Source organism: Tursiops truncatus, chromosome 16, assembly GCF_011762595.2.
Source record: "Tursiops truncatus isolate mTurTru1 chromosome 16, mTurTru1.mat.Y, whole genome shotgun sequence".
NCBI classification, from domain to species: domain Eukaryota; kingdom Metazoa; phylum Chordata; class Mammalia; order Artiodactyla; family Delphinidae; genus Tursiops; species Tursiops truncatus.
The window spans coordinates 10,629,354-10,636,258 of NC_047049.1; positions in this window are offsets into that span (position 1 = coordinate 10,629,354).

Below are 6,905 nucleotides of genomic sequence, written 5' to 3' on the forward strand. Positions count from 1 at the left end.
TGAATACTCTACCTAGGAAGGCTTCCTTAATTTCAGTCTTGTCTGTTCGCCGGATAATTTTCACCACACAAATAACAGCCAGGGGTGTGAGGAAAGAAATTGCCTGGAAGAAATAACAAAGAATCCCTTATGAGGACAGCAGTTTGCTATCAGAGGGCTGATTGATAACTAGTTCCAGTTAGCTTCGTTTAGACTCACTAGTTGAATGATCTTACTGAACTCCTGACCTCAAACGAAGAAGGATTTATATCTATACTTAGAGACTCCACAGACCTGAAAAATCAGAGGTCTGATTATGGGTTATAACTGATTTGTAATTGCTGGGAGCCACGTTTTAAGTGGTGGCTTTTTTTTTTTTCGGTACGTGGGCCTCTCACTGTTGTGGCCTCTCCCGTTGCGGAGCACAGGCTCCGGACGCGCAGGCTCAGCGGCCATGGCTCACGGGCCCAGCCGCTCCGCAGCATGCGGGATCCTCCCGGACCGGGGCACGAACCCGTGTCCCCTGCATCGGCAGGCGGACTCTCAACCACTGCGCCACCAGGGAAGCCCCAAGTGGTGGCTTTTTAAACAGAAAAGACCAGTCCATAAGTATACTGACTCATCTTTGCCAGTAACCCTCCTCCCGTCCTCCCCTGCAGAGGCGCGGAAGAATGCTTGGCCTCCATCCTCAGCTCCCTGGCAACATGGGAGCACATGGGACTTGCTTAGAGTCGCCTGATTCATTCCCCTTTGGTGTTCTTTTGTCGACTATTCATTTCCACTGCAAAGCAGAGGTTAGTCCTTTTCCATGAAGTCTCTCCTCTTCCCTTCCTCCACCCCCTTTCTTCCCGTGGACCAAAGCACTTGGGAGTGCAGTAAGCGCTTAATGAACCAAGCTGGTGGGATTCAGATGCAAGCAACACTCACTACTGAACCTTCTATGAGGCAGGAACTATGTTTGGGTACCGTCAGGTACTGGAGTCTCTTAAATCCTCACGCTGGCTTTGTGACAGTTCCTTGCCAGGCTTGGGGACTACATGATGTGCCCAAGGACACACAGCTGGTGAGTAGCAAGGCCAAGCTTTGGAGGTCAGGTTTTCTGCCTCTCATGTCTAATCTTTAGTCAGCATTCTATAATTAGTACATTGTTTTCAACATTCCAACAATCAAAAAAAAGGTATTTATGTTATTTCCTTATGACTATAACGTCTCAGGATAACAATCAAAAGGGATTAAATATCTCACAAATCTACAGTTGGCTCACAGACGGTGGTGGGAGCGGTGAGGTGTGTCACTATTAGCCGAACAGCGTTCCCGCTTTGGGAAACCTCCACCTGGGCTCTGACCGGTGTCACTCTTTGGAGAGGGGCTTTCCAAGACTAAGGCATGGCTAGAAGATACTCTCCTTCTTTAAAAAACAGAATTCATCCAAATGCACAGTCTTTCAAAATAATTTCGGAGGCCCTGCACACTTGCTACAGCCAGACTGCCAGAGCTCAAAGCATCTTGGGAGCTCCTCTTTGGGAGCTGTCTTCAGAGCCAGTTCCTGAGACATGAAAACGCTTCTCCTTACTGGCTGGTTTCTTTCTGAGCACAAATGGTAGTAACCGGCTTGATGAGCCTCCTTATCGGCAGTGGCCCCGAATGACTTGGCTATTAAAACGCCACATCAGCAAGTCCCATCACCACAGAGGGTGTTCAGAAGAGACTGTGACACAGCTCTAAGAGAAGATTCAGAACTGAAGCAGGGGATTTCCCCAGGGGCGACTCAAAAAGGCCACACTCGCTTGTGAGTTAAGAACAAGCATACTGTGTAACAAGCATCTCAAATGATGCTGGGGACTGAGAAACACTGCATCAGTTTTGACTCACACATTCAGTGTTTAGAGAGCAATGGCTGAAGTCCCTGCTTACGTAAGTCCGAAGTTACGGTCGAGATCAAAGAAGTCCTGAGCTTTCTGTTTCCTCTCACTTTGGGCACCAGAGACCAGCTACCACCCCAAACAGGAGAAAGCAGCTCACTGAACAGTGAACAGAGCTGCAATGACCCCACCCACAGTCACACCTTAAATATGAGAATGGAGAACCGAAGGAAACACTGTAGGACAATCCCAGCTGGCACAGTCTGAGGTTACACAGAAATGGAACCGCAGAGAAAATATGAATCGGAAGACTTTCCCTCCAAGGCTCCAGAGGCTGCCTACAGGAGATGATCCCGAGCAGAACTGTGGTGACCAAACAGGAGATGGGGCGCCGCGTGGGAGACCGCGGCTCCAAGCCCGGGAGTCGGAGCCGGGGAAGGCATCAGAGCTGCCCGGTGGCTCCAAGCTCACAGCTTCAAGGCCAAGGGGGTCCCTCTTAGCACTGCTCGCTGCCTCAGCTCTCCCGCTCTTAATTACATCCCCATCCAGACTTGCCCAACCAGACAGCACTTTAACTCTCCTAGGCAGATGCACGTTGGTCTGTCTTCTAGAACCAAGGACAAACTGCTTCCTGGGCCAAGGCTAAGCACCAGGAGGGCCCAGGGCTTCCCATCTCACGAGCTTCGCAGGTGAGGAATTGCAGCCACCAGGCTAGGGTCCCAGCCCCCGCCCAGGCGGCCGCAACAGAAATGTCTGCACGTGACTGTCAGGGGTCTTTCTCTGCTCCTCTCATGCTAACGACATCTGGGTTCTGGTCTCGCTCCTTCTTCCCGGAAACATATCTGCCGTATCCTTGGGCAGCACAGTCCTCAGATCAGGACAAAGACTTACTTACATTTACCACCTGCTGCCCCCAACTTTTTATAACTCCCTTTCAACCAGAAGTTGGAATTAAGAGATGAGCCCCAGAAGCCAACACGTTAGGAAAACAACTTCCTCTGGGGCAAAAGCACCTCTGAACCGAGTGAAAGAATGAAGAAAAAAGAAGCACCCCACTTTCACTCAGCAAACCGGACTGAGTTAAACCAATGCCTGCCCCTTCCACGTTCTGACAAATGCCTTTCGAAGGCACTGTTCTGCTGCCCAAGCCCATGGGAGGAGATGAAGATGGACACAGAGACATAGAGGTGGGAGTGGTTACTTCTACCTCCAAACAGGTGTGGAGATGGAGCACAGAAAGGGACAGACAAAATTTCCCCTGGGATTGTTTCCCTTAGATTAATGTTTCCATGGCTTAAAAAAATTGGAAAATCTGGGAATGGCCCAGTGGGAAGACAGTTAATCGTCTGTGCTTATTAAATGGGACCTGAGAGAGACCAGGACAATGAACTCCAGCCACTCACTGCTTCAGGATGCAGGGAACATACTTCTCTGTGCTTGAGTTTTCCCCACTAGTTATGAGAAAAGGGCTGCTCTTCTGAAAACTCACTAATGACATGTTCCGAAAACTCACTAATGACATGGTCTGCTACAGGCACTTCGGTAAATTAACTCATTCAATCCTCACAGCAACCCTAGGAAGCAGGCTCCTTACTTAATGAATAGAAAAGTAAGGCACAGAGAGGTTAAACAACCTGCTAAAAGTCACACAGCTAATAAGTGGTAAAGTGGGAATTTGCACTCAGTCTGTTTAAATCAAGCTCTGTGCTTCTAACCCGTGCTGTAGCAGTTCTCACTTCAGAAGCAAGAAGCATTAATAAAGCATGGTAAACACCTTTACTCTGGAGCTGGAGAAGGAAAGAATGGGGCGTGTTTCCAGGAACATGGATAAGTCATAGAAGTGTTAGTGGCAGCTGTCATGGATTAAGCACCTACTACGTCTGAGGGCCTTTCCACACATTGTCTAATCCTCTAGCTACTCCGTTAGGGGAAACATCCTCCTTGTACAGAAAACAAAACTGGAACTCAGGGAGATAAGGGAACACACAATTGCTTGCAGCTACTGGGACCATGACGCTCCGATCTGGGCTGCCGTGCTACCTGGGCTGGAGTCCTGAATCAGAGTGATCAGCTTAGCCCCACAGCCTCATCTTACAGATGGGGAAACTGAGCGTGAGATCACCTTGTATCAAAGAACGTCTCGTAAACTGCTAATCAAATGTGCTACACAGCACCCACATATCAAGATAACATATAAAAGTCATTAAGCAGAGCCTGGGATGTGGCTGGTTTTGCATGATGCTCTTCCACAGGCAAGGAAGCCAGAGCTCCTGTGGAGCAAAATGAATGTGGGGAACAGACTCAGATCTAGTAGAACCAGTCTCATGCCCCAGCTCTGATATTTTCAGCTCTGTGACCTTGAGTATGTCACTTAACCTATTCACCTTTGAGTCTCAGTCTCAGTGTTCTCATCTATCAAATGGGTATAGTGATGATATACATAGCAAAGCATGGTTGCAAGGATTTAAATTCACTGAGTAGTTGTTGAATGCTTCTTATAGATCACACCCTAAGTGAAGTGTTGTAAGTCTATCACCCTATTTGAAGCTCTCAACACCCTGGGGAGGGAGGAAAGTGTTGTTAAAGCCCCCTTTTACAGATAAGGAAACTGAGGCACTGAGAGGGGAGGTGATTTTCCCAATTCACGAAGCTAGTAATTAGCAAAGCTGGGAGTGGACCGAGGCAGTCCACTCTAGAGCCCCTGCCAACTGCTCACCCACGAGGCCCAGCAGAGAGTTAGTTAGTATCCAGGAAATTCTGATTGTTGTTCCCAGGGAAACCTGTGAACAGATGACCAATGCCAGGATCCTGTAACCAGACATATGGGAATAGAGCACTTTAAGCTCCAGCCCATCTGTGCAGGGAGGTCAGGTGCAGGGAAGAGCCCCATTACTCCAGGCGCCTTGCCCGTGCCCTACAGGACCAGTGTCTCCAGCAAGGGCCCTGCCTTGTGCATGCACCAATGAAACCAACACAGGAAGTGCCGTCCATCCCGGCCATTGCCACACGCAGACAGTGGGTAAGCCTGGGCACTGATGCAAGGCACTGTGTGGCCAGCATGCTTCTGGGAATCTGCCAGGCATGGAGCAGTGTGTGTGCAGGGAAGGGCATGAGTGTGCCAAGCACTTTTAACCACCGAGGGGCTGAAGCCAGGACACCTGATGTTAGGGCGCTAGCCAGAGAAGAGCTTGTCCCTGGGGTTCAACCACATCAGACAAAACAGTGGGCCCAAAGTGCCCTAATTCCCAGCATCTGACAGAAAGGTGTGCTGCGCGGTGCTTTTAACAACTCAGGACAAGCAAACGCCTGGGAAAGGCCCTGCTGTGGGCAAACAATTATAGCCCGTCACAAAGCCAAGAGTGAAGGCTTTTCAAAGGTGTCTAAAAATTAAACTATCACAAGCCAGCTTTGTCTCCTTTCCTTCCCTCCTCCCCCCAAATTGACTTTATTTCCATCTTCCTTAGAAGCATCCTATTCCAGAATAGAAACCCCGGTTAGCAAATCAACACAATCTCAACGATATTCTACAGAAGTAAATCTTCTGGACATATCAGTATCATGGCCAGAGCAAAACGAGGGGCAAAGGACAGGTCTTGGGTACATTTTTTTTTAAGCCAGGGAAAGAAATTGGGAAACACTTACCGTTCCTTCAGTTCCCTACCTGAGTCCTGCCTGTCCTTCAAGGGCTTTCCTGTGATGCTCAACTGTCTGACTCATGTTCATGTCTGTGCCCCCACTAGACGAGAAACCACACCTTATTCAGCTTCGCGCCTCCACTACCCGCCGCTGGGCTTGGCTCAAGGAAGGTGCTTCGTAACTTTCTGCTGAATGAACTACTAATTAACTTACGTGAAGTTGTCCACAATCTTCCTGGATCCCTGCCGCCCTTGGCCCCCTGCAGCACACAGCACTCCAAGCAAATGCCTATTCGTGGGGCCCACGCGGCCCTGGCTCTGCTGTGTCTGTGCCTTTACACCTGCTCTTCTGTGTGTGACACACTGCGTTCACCACCTGGCCACCTCACCTGAGCCCCCAAGGAGGCAGCACAGGCGAGTGGCTCCAAGGCCGTCTGCACTCTGACTGCTGGCATTCAGATCCTGGTCCAGACACTGATGCTTGTAAACCTTGGATAAGCTGTTTAACCTCATGACAGTTGCATTTTCTCCACTGAAATGATGGGATAACGGAAGTGCCAACCTCAGAGGATTCTGAGAGAATTCACTAAGATGCTGTTTGTAAAACGATGAGCGCAGTGCCTGCACTCAAGAGATGCTGCCTGCGGTTGTTACTACCATGACGAGAAGGAGGAGGGCGATAATGAACATCCCTAAAAGTTTACCTGAGCCTCTCCGCCGCCTCTTTCCAGATTCCACTTTGCTGTAGAGTACCGTGTCCCCCAGGAGCCTGCAGGGGTTCAATCTGATTTGACTTCCCATCACCTGCAGCTCCTATGGCTTTCCTCACCCACATCCAGCTCCTGGGAGTGTTCTCTGGACACACAAAGACACGACTACTACAGACCACAAAGAGAGTACTGAAAAGCAACACCCGACACCAAGGGAGTCTTCCTACACCAAAAAGTAGGCTTTCAAAGATGATCTGATAACCTCCACACACTCAGAAAGGAAGCATGACCTCTGTGCATAAGGGAGCAGCTGACGGTTGGGAACATCCAGGGAACGTTAAGTCGGGACGCAGCGTGCGAGAAAAGAGTGCTCAGCCTGCCTCCCTGGTCCACAGGAGCTCAGAGTCATCAAGGGAGACAAGCTCCTGGAATCAAACGGTCCAACCACACCCAAGTTTCATGTTGACAGATATAGTCACCTCAGCTGATGGTGCCAAGGACAGAGGAGATGCCAGCCAGGGGCTTCTTGGTGATGTCATTACTGCTCACTTAATTCCCTAACATTCTGATATTATTTTTGTGACATTTGAACAAGTAGCTCCTTTAAAACACACACACACGCGCGCGCGCGCATACGCACATGCACGCGCACGTGTGCAAATAGGCACAACTCCAGAGACACTGATTTCCCAAATAAAGAAACATCTGGGTTATAGCAG